The following is an 18,044-nucleotide window of genomic DNA, read 5'->3' as shown; positions in this document are numbered from 1 at the left end:
CCTATCAAATATCCTCTCGAAGGGATTGAGTGGATTCGAAAGTATGCATGAAGAATCCGTATCAGAGGCGGGCGGGTGAAGATATTCCACAGAGATATAGAACGTTAGCTAATATGAGTATTATCAATAACAACGGCGATTCCAACATCGAGATGCGGGGTCGATTACCCGCTTGGTCGACTAGACATAGTTTAGCCCACAGACCTTTAGGTTCTGATTACCGGGGTGTCGAGATCCCACAGGTCAAAGCAGGGGATTGGCCTTCTATAGCTGTTGCTTCATATGCGTGCGGTTTCAATTATCCCCGTTCCCAATGTGCCTATGATGCAGCACCAGGAGGATCCCTAGCTAGTGTGTATCATCTGACGGAGGTGCGAGACGATGCAGATCAACCTGAAGAAGTATGTACAAAAGTCTTCGTTCCGAGAAAAGACCCCAGGATTCCATCCGTTTGTTGGGTTTGGAAAAGTTCCAATTTCCAGGAACGGGAATCCTATGATATGTTAGGAATCACTTATGAGAGTCATCCGCACCTACAACGTATCTTAATGCCTGGGAGCCGGCTGGGATGGCCTTTACGTAAGGATTATGTCGTACCCGACTTTTATGAGCTACAGGATGCTTATCGAATTGGGACGGAGGCAAAATTGAAAGCCATCCTCCCACTAGCCAATTCTGTATCATTCTATTTAATCTTGTGCGGCAGGTGAGGCTGGTCTACCTTATTTGAGACACTTGTTTCTCGTACGATCAATCGCATCCACGTATCTGCATCGAAATCCGCACCTACATATGCACGTTCAAGCGTATGTAGGTGTGGGTATAGATACATACCCCGACCAGTAGACCAATAAGCAATCCATATTTTTTTTTTGGATTCTCCTATTTCCAAGTGCGGTTTTCGCCCGCAGCCATCAGATCAAATTATTTCCCATCGGTATGCCAGGAACCAGACTTGAACTGGTGACACGAGGATTTTCAGTCCTCTGCTCTACCTACTGAGCTATCCCGGCCAGTGATTCCGCGATAATCCCAAACAAATATCCCAGCGTGGATTGATTCTTTCCCTTACCTATCCGTCCAATCGAAGTAACTATCCTCACGAATCCATTTTTTTTTTTATACCTTGCAGGCGAACCATTCAGACAATCCATTGGATTTGCCGAATGGTTCAGTCGCAAACCACTCAAAAATATTCTCGAGCTGGGGACGAGACATCAATCCGATTCGATTGAGCTATGAATCGGGAGCATGGATCCCCTCTCGTTTAGGTGGAGGAAATCAATACGTATTCGGGAGATGTATCTCGATACCCTTCGTCCGCTTGATGGGTCGAAGAATCCCATCCACCAGAATAGACGGGGAGGGATTTCTCTGTTTCATGGGGTAGATGCTTCCCACAACTCCTACGCAATTTGGATAATATGTTTCATCCCGTTCTACTGGGGATGTAGGGACTCGAACCCTCACGGTCCTACAAAGACCAACGGATTTTCTTTCTACCACAATTTGCATTGCTGTTTCCATCAACGGCGTAGAGTTGGACTCCATCTCTATCCGCGAAGGTCTGTTACTAATGGTTATTCATCGAACCATATTCATCCGAATACGGAGTATACATACACAAAGAGGAAATCAGGAGAAGATGGGATTCGGGGATAATCGAGTAGATCCCACCAATACCCGAGATTCTCGAGATTTTGATACAATCCTCGGTGCGGATGTTGAGTATGCACTGGGAGAGGATCCTCGCCGCTTATAGGATCATTCTAGATTGAATCATCCATGGAAAGAGAACATCTATCCGCTTAATGAATAATAGAAATTAATAGATCGTTCGTCGGAATAGCTTCCGTCGAGTCTCTGCACCTATCTCATCATCCGAATCCTGCTTCTGAAATGAGATTTGGCTCAGGATCGCCTACTAAATAATCCTAGGTTTCCCTGAATTTGAAAGCTATCACTCGGTGTGTTTCCATACCTAGGCTCAATCCAATCGAGTCCGCAGCGTCTACCATTCCGCCATACCCCCCCCCCCCTTGAGTCCCAAACCGAAGCAATGGATCTGCAATTGCATCAAATCCTTTTGCATGCCATCCGAGTTTGCATGTTCCATGCCATTTGTTCCAGAGATATTTCACGAGTCTCTTGATTCCGGTCAAGCGGAAATTATATACCCCGTCCCGATTCCCGAATTCTCAACCTCTTCCCTTTTCTGTTTCTATTCCCAATTTCCTCCAGAAAGGGACTCCACCGATCCCAGAGAATATATATCTGCGAGACCATACCCTGCTTCTCCGTATTCGCGTACCCATAAGAATTATACACGGGTGGGGTAATTAAATCAATACGATACGGTAGGAGATGGAATTATCGACTCATCTAACCCATCTCTGTGGTTGAATAACCCTTGCGGCTGACTGCGCCGTGGGCGCAACCACCATTGTCGCTTTAGGAGGGTTCTATTCCATCCCATGGGGTTCAAAAGAACCAGGAAAGCTTGGTTTGGATTCGGAAGTACCACATTCACAAGGCAGAGGTTATCGGTTCGATTCCGGCAGAATATTGCCCAGTATCAGTCGATGCACCAATACCGTGTCTCCCTTCGGCTTTGTCCCCCGCGTCGAAGCCTCCATTTCCAATAGAGTCGATGGGAATTCGAGTATTTGTTCGTCTACATTCATATGTTATGATTATTACAAATACCAAATGTTCAACAAAATTGGGTGACACTTATAAATAGTACCAGTACTTCGATTACGGAGAGGTCCATTCCGGGTCTTACCATGCTTACAAAGAAGGAGTTTTTATGTCTCGTTATCGAGGACCCCGTCTGAAAATAATACGTCGTCTCAAGGATCTACCCGGGCTTACAAATAAAACATCAAATCCGAGAGAAGCACGAATTGCTATTGATTAATCTGCTTCGAGAAAGGTATCTCAATTTTGCGTGCGTCTGGAAGCCAAACAGAGATTACGTTTCAATTATGGATCAACGGAACGACAATTGCCTAGATACGTTCGTATTGCTAGAAGAGCCAAGGGTTCAACAGGTCAAGTACCATTACAGCTACTCGAAATGCGTCCAGATAATATTGTTTCTCGTCCAGGTATGGCTCCTACTATTCCTGCAGCTAGGCAATTAGTTAATCATAGACACATTCTAGTGAACGATCGTATAGTCGATATACCGAGTTACCGTCGCAAACCAAAAGATACTATTATTGTGAGAAATCGACCGGGTTCTCGCAATGGACCAAATAGAGAGATGGAATTTTCTCGGGGAGACAAAATACCTGATCATTCAACTTTTTCCTCGTCGGGAGACAGTAGACCCACAGGATTAGTGAATGGAATCGCAAATCGGGAGTCCACTGGGTTGGATATAAATGAATTGCTCGTCGTTGAGTATTACTCCCGCAAAGCCTAACCCCAAGTAATTATCTAATAGTCTGGGATTCCTCATTCTGAAATTCGGATACCCCCCCCCCCGGGGGGGGGGATTCTTGGAATTATTATTTGAAATCGGGAGTACTAACTGGAAGCATTCAAAGGATTAGCAATTCTTTGGGGTGCCGGAACAGAGTCAATGACGGAATGCAAAGGGGAAAGGGGGGGATTCGAACCCCCGGTAAACAAGAGTCTACATAGCATTTCCAATGCTACACCTTAAACCACTCAGTCACCTTTCCTGCAACTTTGTACTATTTACACATCTTACCAATCTAAGAAACCGGATAGCAACTCAATCCTCGATGATAGACGGGAAAAAGTGATTCCTGGAAGTGAGTGCAAGCCTCATCAGTTATTAAGAAATGAGATTAATTCCCGGAATTGAGGTAGGGGAGGTGACCCCATCCCTGGGATAGATTTTTAGTTGTTCCGAGTCGATTTCATAATGAGAGATTTTCAATTAGGTGATGCAGATCCCATCAAAAGCAATCACTCCATTAGTAATTATTCATGGATGCTGCGAGACTATATACCCCCATTCACACACGACTCTCATTCGGTGCGGAATTAGTTACTCCACCCTCCCAGTCGATTGAGGGGGAGGGACATAGATACCAGACGGATGCACCTCTTCCCCTTGTATTGCAAAAGAGATCTGTTCTTCCGGCATCCTGATTAACTCAATAATAAGTGGAACGAAGAGGAATTCCAATTACGCCTAGATCCCAGAGAAATGACAATTCTATTGATAGAACTCCCACGATTCTGGCGGATATCTTGTTACAAATCATACCGACTACTGATAGGGAGAAGAGAGCTTTTACTTATTATAGAGATGGTGCGATTTGGGGAGGGAAAATCGATTAACCTTAATTCCTAATTAATTGGGGGATTCAAATTCCGATAGACCCGCGTTTGGTGAAGGTATGTTTCGAACGGGAAACAAGTCCTTCTGTCGTGTATCCTCGATTGATGCAGCCTCAAATGCTCCAGTTTCGATCTCCGGCGAATCGTAGTAGTAAGCAAAAGGTGAAACCTACGGACCGACCTATTTGTAGGACTCCGTGGGTAGGCATAGGGGAGAGGCACTACGTGGAGGAATCGACAACGCAAAAGCTTCGTTACGGTTGGGTTCAGCCGCGCGTCGTGTTTCTATGACGAATACCAATAATGATTGGGACAACGAACATCCATCCCGTTCGTATTTTGGATACCCCTAGAATCATCGGAGATTGTCGAAGTAGCTGATCCCCATGAAACTCGAAGCGTTGGGAACAGAGAAATTGTCATTAGTCTCTTGGTGTCGACGTGTCGGAGTGGCACAACCATGTTAACAAGAGATTTTTGGCAGAAGGGATGGCTAGTCCAGTAGTTTCACAGACACTAGCCCCCGTTCATCCATAGGTTTAGAGTAGGAATTGCTAGACTATTCCAAATACTAGTCTCTCTCCATGCATCATGCAGGAGGAGCCGTATGAGGTGAGAATCTCAAGTACGGTTTTGAAGCGGAGCTCATTCACGCTGAGTGAGCGACCCTGACGAATGTCGGCCCAATCCGAAGGAGAATATGCAGAAGCTTCATAAAATTACTACAAAGCTATGCGTTTGGAGATTGATCCTCATGATCGGAGTTACATACCCCATAATATAGGTTTGATTCATACTAGCAATGGAGAACATGCAAAGGCTTTGGAATACTATTTTCAAGCATTGGAACGGAATCCTTTTCCACCACAGGCTCTTAATAATATGGCTGTGATCCGTCATTACGTGCGATTACCCATACTATAGGATCCCTTGATTCGAAACCACTCGATGTAGGAGGCTTTCCACAAGCATACTCCCATAAGGAGTTCTCCTGAGCTGTGGAATTTGGTGTCCCCCGTAGTAACTCAGGTCCGGGGGAAGAACGGAAGCCTGTGAATCCCATGGATAATCGGGTGAATTGAGGGAGAAAGCACCGCAAAGATTCGTCATCGAAAATCTGGGTCGATACGATGAGATTTGCTCACTCGGGGGGTTCTACAATCGATTCCTGTAATAGAATCGATTTGGAAAGGAATATCGAGCTATGGTGTAGTATCAAATCCCAAAGGAAACATTTCAGCGGATCTATTTTTAGAAGTAGGGGAATTAGTTCCGGGGGAGATTATTACCCTCCTCCACGAATTAGGAGTATGGAAAAGATTCTATCTCGCATCGATAGGATTGGAAACCATTCCCAGTAACTACTCTTGATTCTTCTCTAGACTAACGGGGGAGGGGGCCAAGTAAATCTCTCTCTTCTCTTGGATCAGATAGAGAATAAGCTACTGAGTAGTCATTCGAGCCGCATGAGGTAGGAAACTCTCAAGTCCGGTTCTGAGGGAGGATATCTCGAAGGGATCTATCCATCCCGACCGGGGGGAGCAGGCCATTCAACAGGGAGACCCGGAGGCTTCGGAATCTTGGTTTGATCAAGCCGCTGAGTGTCGGAAACAAGCAATAGCACTTCCTCCAAGCAATTATATCGAAGCACAAAATTGGTTGAGGATTACGAAACGTTCCAGGTGATGAGAGAGGGGGGTGACGCCGGGGTAGCAGTGATATGGGGACCAGACAATTGAAAGAAATTCCTTTACATTTTCTACCCCCCCCCCCCCCCTGGGATACCAGGAAGGAGAAGACTTCTCCTCCTACCGATTGCCATCTGGTAATATGTAACCCCCCCCCTACTGAAACGTATAAGAATCTCTCTATACAAGGTCCATAAAGCACTAATAAGTTGTGTAATAATAAGATTAAATGCCTGCCTCGGATAACTCTTCTATTACAGCTGTTCCAGTTCCAAACTCAGGGAGAAGAATACCTTACATACGAATTCCATCTCTTAGAAGTTTCGTATCCCCCGCTGGTAGGTCGTTGCTATCCCCTGTCCGAAGAGAGGAGAATCTCGATGACTATTCGTTCACCGGAACCAGAAGTCAAGATTATGGTGGAAAAGGATCCCGTGAGAACTTCTTTCGAAAAATGGGCTCAACCTGGACATTTCTCGAGAACTTTAGCTAAGGGTCCCAGTAGTACCACTTGGATTTGGAATCTACATGCTGATGCTCATGATTCTGATAGTCACACAAATGATTCAGAAGATATATCCCGTAAAACATTCAGCGCCCATTTTGGTCAATTAGCTATTATTCTTATCTGGCTGAGTGGTATGTATTTTCACGGGGCTCGCTTCTCTAATTACGAGGCGTGGCTAAGTGATCCCACTCATGTTAAGCCTAGCGCCCAGGTAGTTTGGCCAATAGTTGGTCAAGAGATACTTAATGGAGATGTAGGTGGGGGATTCCAGGGAATACAGATAACGTCCGGATTTTTTCAAATATGGCGGTCTTCTGGAATAACTAGTGAGTTACAACTCTATTGCACCGCTATCGGTGCCTTAATCTTTGCAGGATTGATGTTCTTCGCTGGTTGGTTCCACTATCACAAGGCTGCTCCAAAATTGGCTTGGTTCCAGGACGTGGAATCCATGTTGAACCACCACCTAGCAGGCCTCTTGGGATTGGGTTCCTTGGCGTGGGCGGGACACCAGGTACACGTCTCGCTACCCATTAACCAACTATTAGACGCGGGAATCGATCCTAAGGAGATACCTCTTCCTCATGAATCCATTTTGAATCGTGACCTTTTGGCTCAGATGTATCCCAGTTTCGCAAAGGGATTAACTCCATTCTTTACCCTCGACTGGTTACAATACTCAGATTTCTTAACCTTCCGTGGGGGATTGAATCCAGCCACAGGGGGATTGTGGTTGACCGATACTGCGCATCACCATCTAGCTATTGCAGTTCTTTTCCTGATAGCTGGTCACATGTATCGAACCAATTGGGGTATCGGGCATAGTACGAAAGAGATTCTGGAAGCTCATAAAGGTCCCTTCACGGGTGAGGGTCACAAGGGTCTTTACGAGATCCTAACTACTTCATGGCATGCTCAATTAGCTATTAATCTTGCTATGTTGGGTTCCCTAACAATTGTAGTGGCCCATCATATGTATGCTATGCCTCCCTATCCATACCTAGCTACTGATTATGCTACGCAGCCATCCCTGTTTACGCATCACATGTGGATTGGTGGTTTCCTAGTGGTAGGCGCGGCGGCACACGCAGCTATTTTTATGGTGAGAGATTATGATCCGACTACTCAATACAACAACCTATTGGATCGTGTCATTCGGCATCGTGATGCAATAATTTCACATCTTAACCGGGTATGCATTTTTCTAGGTTTCCATAGTTTCGGATTGTATATTCATAACGATACTACGAGTGCGTTGGGACGTCCCCAAGATACGTTTTCAGATACTGCTATTTAATTACAACCCATATTTGCTCAGTGGGTCCAAAACATTCATGCTTCTGCTCCTGACTTAACGGCACCTAATGCAACAGCAGGTACCAGTTTGACCTGGGGGGGTGGAGACTTAGTAGCAGTAGGTGGTAAAGTTGCTTTGTCACCAATCCCATTAGGTACTGCCGATTTTTTGGTGCATCACATCCATGCCTTTACGATTCATGTTACTGTATTAATATCACCAAAAGGTGTCCCGTTTGCGAGGAGCTCCCGCCTAATACCCGACAAAGCGAATCTTGGTTTTCGTTTCCCTCGTGATGGCCCCGGTAGAGGAGGTACCTGCCAGGTATCTGCTTGGGATCATGTCTTCTCAGGTTTGTTCTGGATGTATAATTCCATCTCAGTAGTTATATTTCATTTCAGTTGGAAGATGCAATCTGACGTACGGGGTAGTATAAGTGACCAGGGAGTAGTGAGCCATATCACTGGAGGAAACTTCGCGCAGAGTTCAACAACCATTAATGGATGGCTCCGTGATTTCCTATGGGCACAGGCTTCCCAAGTCATTCAATCGTATGGTTCTTCATTATCCGCATATGGTCTTTTATTCTCGGGTGCTCATTTTGTTTGGGCTTTTAGTCTGACGTTCCTGTTCAGTGGCCGTGGATATCGGCAAGAACTCATCGAATCTACTGTTCGGGCCCATAATAAATTGAAAGTTGCTCCTGCTATCCAGCCCAGGGCTCTGAGTATTGTACAGGGACGTGCCGTAGGGGTGGCTCATTACCTTCTGGGTGGAATCGCCACAACATGGGCATTCTTCCTAGCGAGAATCATTGCAGTAGGATAATGGCTAGGAGGATTCGAAAAGCATTACGGCATCAAGATTTCCAAAGTTCAGCCAGGGTCTATCCCAAGACCCAACTACTCGTCGTATCTGGTTCGGTATAGCCACTGCGCATGACTTCGAGAGTCATGACAATATTACCGAGGAACGTCTCTACCAGAAAATATTTGCTTCCCATTCTGGTCAATTAGCTATAATTCTTCTCTGGACTTCTGGGAATCTATTCCATGTAGCTTGGCAGGGTAACTTCGAGGCATGGGTGCAAAACCCATTACAGGTAAGACCAATCGCTCATGCCATTCGGGATCCTCATTTTGGTCAACCAGCCGTCGAGGCTTATACCCGAGGGGGAGCTCCGGGTCCGGTTAATATTGCTTATCCTGGTGTTTATCAGTGGCGGTACACTATCGGTTTACGCGACAATCAAGATCTATATACCGGAGCTATCTCCTTACTAGCTGTTTCCGCCTTGTTCCTGGTAGCGGGTTGGTTGCATCTACAACCCAAATGGAAACCGGGTATTTCTTGGTTCAAAAATGCTGAATCTCGTCTCAATCATCACTTATCAGGACTCTTCGGAATAAGCTCTCTAGCTTGGACAGGCCACCTGATTCACGTCGCTATTCCTGAATCTAGAGGCGAACATGTGAGATGGGGTAATTTACTAACTGCACTACCACACCCCCAAGGTTTGGGACCATTCTTTTCGGGTCAATGGAGTGTTTATGCACAAAGTCCCGACTCCGCTAATCACTCGTTCAATAGTGCTCAGGGAGCAGGAACTGCCATTTCAACCTTTCCGGGGGGATTTCATCCACAAACTCAGAGTTTGTGGTTAACTGATATCGCTCATCATCATCTGGCAATTGCGGTTGTGTTTATCATTGCCGGCCACATGTACAGGACTAACTACGGCATCGGACATAGTATAAAAGAGATTCTGGAAGCTCATATTCCTCCAGGAGGCAGGTTGGGACGTGGACATAGGGGACTCTACGACACAATCAATAACTCCCTACATTTCCAATTAGGACTCGCTTTAGCTGCTTTAGGAGTCATTACTTCCCTAGTGGCACAACATATGTATTCCTTACCCGCTTATGCTTTTATAGCACAGGATTATACGACCCAGGCCGCGCTATACACCCATCACCAGTACATCGCTGGTTTTATTATGACAGGGGCGTTCGCCCACGGAGCCATATTCTTTATACGGGATTATGATCCGGAACAAAATAAGGATAACGTGTTGGCAAGGATGTTGGAGCATAAAGAAGCAATAATAGCCCATTTGAGTCGGGCTAGTTTATTCCTAGGGTTCCATACTTTGGGTCTCTATGTCCATAACGACGTCACGTTAGCCTTTGGAACCCCAGAGAAGCAAATTCTTATTGAACCTGTATTTGCTCAACGGATACAATCCGCTCACGGTAAATCTTTGTATGGTTTCGACGTACTTCTCTCCTCGACAGACAGTCCAGCATTCAATGCTGGTCAGAGCTTGTGGCTACCCGGTTGGTTAGACGCCATTAATAATAATAGCAACTCATTATTCCTAACCATTGGACCCGGGGATTTCTTAGTTCATCATGCTATTGCTCCAGGTCCACATACAACTACACCGATTCTAGTGAAGGGTGCATTAGATGCGCGCGGCTCCAAGCTGATGCCGGATAAGAAAGAATTTGGTTATAGTTTTCCTTGCGACGGTCCAGGTAGAGGTGGTACCTGTGACATCTCGGCCTGGGATGCATTTTATCTGGCAGTTTTCCGGATGTCGAATACAATTGGATGGGTCACCTTTTACTGGCACCGGAAGCATATTACCCTGTGGCAGGGAAATGTAGCTCAATTCAATGAATCCTCTACTTACTTGATGGGATGGTTGAGGGATTATCTACGGCTGAATTCTTCACAACTCATTAACGGTTACAATCCTTTCGGTATGAACAGTTTATCCGTCTGGGCATGGATGTTTTCGTTTGGACATCTCGTTCGGGCTACTGGATTCACGTTTCCCATCTCCTGGCGCGGTTATTGGCAAGAACTTATTGAAACTCTGGCTCGGGCTCATGAACGCACACCTTTGGCCAATCTGATTCGCTGGAAAGACAAACCAGTCGCTCTTTCTATCGTTCAAGCACGATTAGTGGGACTAGCCCACTTCTCCGTAGGTTATATATTTACCTATGCAGCTTTCTCAATAGCATCCACATCGGGTAAATTTGGGTAGCTCTGTGTTTCGCCTCAATAAAAGCTAAAAGCATGTATCGCATTGGGCTTACCTTTGGCATTCGAGCCAGTGGTAAGCCCAACTTATCCACGATTAAAATCTGTCTCTGATGGATAGATAGCACGGATGGGTGGCAAATCATAGCACTTCAATTGGACTCTATCCCAAATTCCATCCATTCTATAATAACATTCCAATATCGCCGACTAGGAAATTACGGCAAAGAGGAGTCTCATTGAGAAAGAGAAGAAGAAACAAAAACTGGTGAGGAAATATTATCTCATACGTCAATCCCTGAAACAGAGAATGAGGGGGGGTTTATCAATACAAGAAAAATTAGAGGTTTCTGAGGCGTTCCAATCTCCACCACGTAACAGTGCACCCACCCGTCTTCGTAACCGATGCTCCCTAACCGGACGCCCCAGATCCAATTATCGAGACTTTGGTTCATCCAGACACGTACCACGCGAAATGGCACACGCTTGTTTGCTGCCTGGAGTAATAAAATCGAGTTGGTAGATAAATATTGGTTTTCCCACACGAATTGTTGGAGAATCGATCTCCATAAATTCACAAGATTCCCTCGTGTTCAATGTAATTATTTGAAGACTGTATAATAATTACAGCGAGGGAATCAACCACGCGGGGTAGAGCAGCTTGGTAGCTCGCAAGGCTCATAACCTTGAGGTCACGGGTTCGAATCCCGTCTCCGCAAACGAAAATTAACTTGGTGATAGGGTGATAAAGCAATAGGTGATAGGGGGATAAAGCAATAGTCCACCCTGTTCCCGTATTTTTATTCCAACTATTTGACCACGTACCGGCGGGTATTCATCCACAACATAAACCGGATAATCCCAAATTTTCCCCCCTCATTCTCCTTTTTCTCCTTCCCAGGTGAATCTCCCGATTCTCTATCGGGATCCATTCAATCGGGTAAGTAGGGGGTGGAAAGGAGGACTCAACCATTTCCGCTAGTTCCAGAGACCTTACCCCACCTAGTTTTAGTATCAGCAGTTTTTAATCCCCCCCCCCTGGTAAGATTGAGAGAATAGTGACAGGATAATGATTTGAGAAACGGGAAACAGAATAGTTCTGTTTCCGACATACTGTGTTTCATACACCTCATCAATGTCATCATCGGTAAGCCCTTTTAACTCAGTGGTAGAGTACCGCCATGGTAAGGCGTAAGTCATCGGTTCAAATCCGATAAAGGGCTCGTGAGATTTCACTCGACTTGTCTCTTTCTCTCGGCACAGACACTCGTAATCCTTCCTTACATTGTAGAGTACCACATATGTTTCTACCAATTCAGAAAATTAGTGATCACGTCGAAATGATCCTTCGCCCGAATAGGCGACGAATATGACGAGGCCCCCCCCCCCCCCCAGATGCCTATCGAATCAGATTATCCTGATTATCCACTTTCACTGCTCGGGGGACTCCCGGTAAGATTCGCAACAAATATCCACATATATCTATCTATATAGCGGGATCCATATGTGGGTGGGGAAATCAACGAAGAATCAGCGAATCGCTACGTAATAAAGCTGTTCGGAATGTTCCCCCCCGTCTTGAATCTCAGAATTATTGCTACCCGTAATATAAGAAATTTAGGTAGATGTAATTCATGATGTGGAAGATCATTCAGTTACCCCTGATACAGGAATCCAATGAGAATTCTGACTATCGATACATCTCTCCGCAGGGGGAGATATTCCAATGAATTCTCGTATGAAAAGATTTCAGCTAACTCCCAGCTACGGGTTTCTCTCGTATCATTCCGATCCATCTCCCGCTTCTTAACCAGGAGGTAAGACGGACTATATGGTTCTCATTTAATCTATCGAGACGGGAGTTTGTTTCTCTCGTCCGACATCAAGGAAAAGTGGCCTCCCCCCACCCCCCCCCACCCACCCGCCATTAATCACCCGAATGATTCGGGAGCGAAAAGCTTCCGAATGGTATTGAGTATTGGTAGAATAAATATCAGGAAGTGTCTCTTCCATCGTGAAATAGACGAGTAAAGTGAAGATACGGATCATAAATATCTGTATGTACGCGTGTCCTACTCAATTCACCAAATAGATAGATTGCTGAAAATTGGTGCTTCTCCCACTCCTTCCTGTACTTCTCCAGTGGGCAGGACATGCGGGAGGAAACACCAGCACCACATAAAGAGATCCAATAGATGCCGTTGATTGTTCAATTGGAAGGAATCTAGCTGGGATAAAGTTCCGGATCAGGATTCATCGACGTAGCGAACGGGTTGATGGAGTCTCGGAAGAAGAGAAAGGGTTACCCACTTTCTGAAGAATCACGAAATCAATTTCGTTGTATCGGTACTCTATCCATATCCATCCGCTTGGGGGAACGAGACGGAGTAGAAAAGTACCCTCGACGGGACCTAGGAATATTGTTACCATGCCAGAGAGATTCCGACAAATTCTTATTCAGAAGGGGCAGTGATATGGTAGTTTCATTTCCTACACCACGACCCTATCATGTCATGAAATAGAAGGGCACCCAAAATGGTTGGAAGAGTTGAATAGGAGAAAAACTATGACCATCGCCATTGGAAAATCCTCCAAGGAATCGAAAGATTTGTTTGATAGTATGGACGATTGGCTACGAAGGGATCGTTTCGTATTTGTAGGTTGGTCCGGTCTATTACTTTTCCCCACCGCTTATTTCTCCCTAGGCGGTTGGTTCACCGGCACAACCTTCGTCACCTCGTGGTATACTCATGGATTAGCTAGTTCCTACTTGGAAGGTTGCAATTTTCTGACTGCCGCAGTTTCCACCCCTGCAAATAGTCTCGCTCATTCCTTGCTTCTACTGTGGGGTCCGGAAGCACAGGGAGACTTCACCCGTTGGTGCCAATTAGGGGGTCTATGGACCTTTGTTGCTCTTCACGGTTCCTTCGCTTTGATAGGTTTCATGTTACGTCAATTCGAACTTGCTAGGTCCGTACAATTACGTCCCCATAATGCAATAGCGTTCTCTGCTCCCATTGCTGTTTCTGTTTCTGTATTCCTAATCTACCCGTTAGGGCAATCCGGTTGGTTTTTTGCACCCAGCTTCGGTGTAGCAGCTATCTCTCGATTCATTCTCTTTTTCCAGGGTTTTCACAACTGGACGTTGAACCCGTTTCATATGATGGGAGTCGCCGGAGTCCTTGGTGCTGCTCTTTCGTGTGCCATTCATGGCGCCACGGTGGAAAACACCTTATTTGAAGACGGTGATGGCGCAAATACATTCCGTGCTTTTAACCCAACTCAATCCGAAGAGACCTATTCAATGGTTACCGCTAATCGTTTCTGGTCCCAAATATTCGGTGTCGCTTTCTCCAACAAACGTTGGTTGCATTTCTTTATGTTATTCGTGCCAGTAACTGGATTATGGATGAGTGCTATCGGAGTAGTTGGTCTCGCTTTGAATTCGCGTGCTTATGACTTCGTTTCCCAAGAAATTCGTGCGGCGGAAGATCCTGAGTTTGAAACTTTCTACACAAAGAACATTCTGTCGAATGAGGGTATTCGTGCCTGGATGGCAGCTCAGGATCAGCCTCATGAAAACCTTGTATTCCCCGAGGAGGTCTTACCCCGTGGAAACGCTCTTTAACGAAACTCTGTCTCTGGGTGGTCGCGATCAGGAAACCACAGGTTTCGCTTGGTGGGCCGGTAACGCTCGACTGATCAATCTGTCTGGTAAATTACTCGGTGCCCATGTAGCTCATGCTGGCTTGATCGTGTTTCGGGCTGGAGCCATGAATTTGTTTGAAGTGGCTCACTTCGTTCCGGAGAAGCCTATGTATGAACAGGGGTTAATTCTACTTCCCCACCTAGCTACCCTAGGTTGGGGAGTGGGTCCCGGTGGGGAAGTCGTCGATACCTTTCCCTATTTTGTTTCTGGAGTCCTTCATTTGATATCTTCCGCGGTTCTAGGGTTCGGGGGTATTTATCACGCTCTCATTGGCCCCGAGACTTCAGAAGAGTCCTTCCCATTTTTCGGCTATATATGGAAGGACAAAAATAAGATGACTACTATATTGGGTATTCATCTAATCTTGTTAGGAGCCGGCGCCTTCCTCCTAGTATTCAAAGCGTTATATTTCGGAGGCTTGTATGACACATGGGCCCCGGGAGGTGGGGATGTACGGAAGATTACGAATCTCACTTTAAGCCCGAGTGTCATATTTGGTTACTTACTCAAATCCCCCTTTGGTGGAGAGGGTTGGATTGTAAGTGTCGATAACCTAGAAGATATTATTGGGGGACATGTCTGGCTGGGATCCATCTGTATCTCCGGGGGGATCTGGCACATATTGACCAAACCATTTGCTTGGGCCCGTCGCGCTTTTGTGTGGTCCGGAGAGGCTTACCCGTCCTATAGCTTAGGAGCACTTGCTATTTTTGGTTTTACTGCTTGTTGTTTCGTTCGGTTCAATAACACGGCATATCCTAGTGAATTCTATGGTCCTACCGGTCCAGAGGCTTCTCAAGCTCAAGCTTTTACTTTTCTTGTCAGGGACCAGCGTCTCGGCGCCAACATAGGTTCCGCTCAAGGACCTACTGGTTTGGGTAAATACCTGATGCGTTCCCCCACGGGAGAAATCATATTTGGAGGCGAAACAATGCGTTTCTGGGACCTTCGTGCTCCTTGGTTGGAGCCACTGAGAGGCCCCAACGGTTTGGATTTGAGTAAGTTGAAAAGAGATATACAACCCTGGCAGGAGCGACGCTCCGCGGAGTATATGACTCATGCACCTCTGGGTTCCTTAAATTCCGTAGGTGGAGTAGCTACTGAGATAAATGCCGTGAACTATGTATCTCCCCGAAGTTGGTTGGCTACTTCCCATTTCGTTCTAGGATTTTTCTTTTTTGTGGGTCATTTATGGCATGCGGGAAGAGCCCGTGCGGCGGCAGCCGGGTTTGAGAAGGGAATTGACCGTGATACCGAACCCGTTCTTTCCATGACACCATTAAATTAGGACAAATTGCTGAGATATTAATGGAAAGTTATTACTTGGTAGTATTAGTACCTACCATACCAGACAAATTTCCATTTTCTACTGGTGGTTCTTTGCGGAACCGGGACACAGCTCATACATAAACTAACCCCCCAGTGGGGTTAGTTCGATACGTCGGTATATACCCAGCAGTAACCTTTACCTCGCGGATGAGGGAAGGGCGAGGTGTAACTCACTGTTCATTTCTATAGGGTTCCGGGAAACCACAAGTTTCGGTAGCATTTGCACTTATGTCTACAAATCACCCCCCTGGAGGGGGTGATTTGGCGATGACGACTCATCTCCGTAAGCTAATTTGAAGCTAATTTGAATCCTCACCAGTTGTATCTGGTGGAACGTACCCATCCCGCAAATGGGTGGGTAATTGACCTTTGATCATCCCGATAAGTCAATCGATAGAACTGGTATTTTAAATACCTCTAGTTAACATCAGATCTCTCATATTTGTTTGTTTCCTATCCCTCGAACCCTGATAGGGAAAGTATTGACACGGGACCTGGGCCTGGAGATGCGGCGCATGAACCGGGGCGGAGGAGGAATACCCCCAGACTGCTTCAGAAGATTCCTCTCATCTATCATTATTAAGAATAGGCTCCCCTCGGGGACATTGGCATTTTTTGGGAAATACTAGGTGGTTCTTTTAGACCACCGATAGACCACTAATACCCCCTCCCGTCGGGTCCGGTACTGAATCAATTGAGGAGAGAGAGGGATTCGAACCCTCGATAGCGTTTCAGCACTATGCCAGTTTTCAAGACTGGAGCCATAAACCACTCGACCACCTCTCCTAGAAAGCTCTTCTCCAATTCTTCGGAGATCTTGTCGATCTTGATACACATGTATTGTATCGAGATTCACCCCTATTACGAAAGATATGAGATGATGGTTTCGTATGATTTACTATGAAATCAATATAGGGATCATTCCAAATAATCAAATTCTTACTCCTACTTGATGGATTATCAAGAGATTCGAAAGAGACATTGGATTCCGGGGTACTGAACTAGAAGGATTCTTGTTCCGTCCAAAATCCTCGGTCTCGGTATGGTGTAAGTCCCACCGGATGGGGATCAGATGGTACAAATCCTCTACTTCTGATACGTCGAGAGTCCTAACTACGACTATTGCTTTCCAATTGGCTTTATTCACATTAATCGCCATTTCATTCCTACTAGTAATTGGTGTACCTGTCGTGCTTGCTTCCCCCAATGGTTGGTCAAGCAACAAAAATGTCGTCTTTTCAGGGGCTTCCTTATGGATCGGATTAGTTTTCCTAGTGGGTATACTTAATTCCTTCATATCCCAGAGATTCAATGTATCGGTAATTCTGGCCCCCTCCTCACGATTCATAATGGCGAGTGGGGAGAGAGAATCAATAATAATTACGGTCTACGGAATCGACACTTCCTCCTCGGGGGGGGGGGGGCTCTCCGTCCACGAGGGAAAATCCCGAGACGAGGTGGATGGATTAGGTGTGTTGACTAGAGGAGTTACCACATATATAGTTATTCAATATAGAACGGGGTGGCATATCACGCGGATATAGTTGAATGGTAAAATATCTCCTTGCCAAGGAGAGGACGCGGGTTCGATTCCCGCTATCCGCCGACCCGACTTTCTTGCCCCGCTTCCACCCCCGGCAGTAGCCCCCGGGATAGTTCAGACCGGTGGAGAGAATATTTTTGAGCTTCAGGAGTGAGATATTCCCAATTGAGGAAGTCATAACCGAGTGATTTGAGGCGTAGATTTCCAATCTGGGTTTTCCCTCGAGGGGAAACAGAACATTGAATGAACCAAAAGCAATGGAGAAGCCTATATACTTACTGATGCTGCTGGTAATTACCAATTATTATTGGGATACATAAGTTCATCGGTGAAAGAAATAATCGTCCATGGAAATATGGATTGGGTGAAGCTTTTCAACTGCCTCACTTCACTTCGGAGAATTGCAAGGTTTAAGTCTCAGCGTTACCTCTATGCCGTGTTCGACTTCCTACACATCTAGGAAGCAGTCGACCTAGAGGTTGTGGGAGATGCCACATGCGGTTCCGCATATAGGTATGCATCGAGCGGGATTTTGCGATAAGGATTCGGAGAGGTATTCCAATTCCCCATCCATTGGATGTTGTATTCGGGGGGGA

The 18,044-nt window shown here is 45.9% G+C and overlaps 5 non-coding genes across 5 annotated transcripts; 2 read left to right on the top strand and 3 right to left on the bottom strand.

The window, feature by feature from the left end:
* Window positions 1-940: 940 nt before the first annotated feature.
* On the bottom strand, window positions 941-1,013 carry TRNAF-GAA (transfer RNA phenylalanine (anticodon GAA)). The gene has a single exon. It is a non-coding gene; the product is annotated as a tRNA-Phe (tRNA).
* A 2,592-nt stretch (window positions 1,014-3,605) lies between these two features.
* TRNAS-GGA (transfer RNA serine (anticodon GGA)) lies at window positions 3,606-3,692 on the bottom strand. The gene has a single exon. It is a non-coding gene; the product is annotated as a tRNA-Ser (tRNA).
* Window positions 3,693-11,512: 7,820 nt separating this feature from the next.
* On the top strand, window positions 11,513-11,586 carry TRNAM-CAU (transfer RNA methionine (anticodon CAU)). The gene has a single exon. It is a non-coding gene; the product is annotated as a tRNA-Met (tRNA).
* Window positions 11,587-16,602: 5,016 nt separating this feature from the next.
* Window positions 16,603-16,691, bottom strand: TRNAS-UGA (transfer RNA serine (anticodon UGA)). The gene has a single exon. It is a non-coding gene; the product is annotated as a tRNA-Ser (tRNA).
* A 748-nt stretch (window positions 16,692-17,439) lies between these two features.
* On the top strand, window positions 17,440-17,510 carry TRNAG-GCC (transfer RNA glycine (anticodon GCC)). The gene has a single exon. It is a non-coding gene; the product is annotated as a tRNA-Gly (tRNA).
* Window positions 17,511-18,044: the final 534 nt, after the last annotated feature.

The sequence above is a fragment of the Dipteris shenzhenensis genome, unplaced genomic scaffold (genome assembly GCF_047967505.1).
Source record: "Dipteris shenzhenensis isolate YYH24624 ecotype China unplaced genomic scaffold, Dip_SZ_1.0 scaf0269, whole genome shotgun sequence".
Lineage (NCBI taxonomy): Eukaryota > Viridiplantae > Streptophyta > Polypodiopsida > Gleicheniales > Dipteridaceae > Dipteris > Dipteris shenzhenensis.
This window is presented reverse-complemented; position numbering and strand designations above follow the sequence as displayed.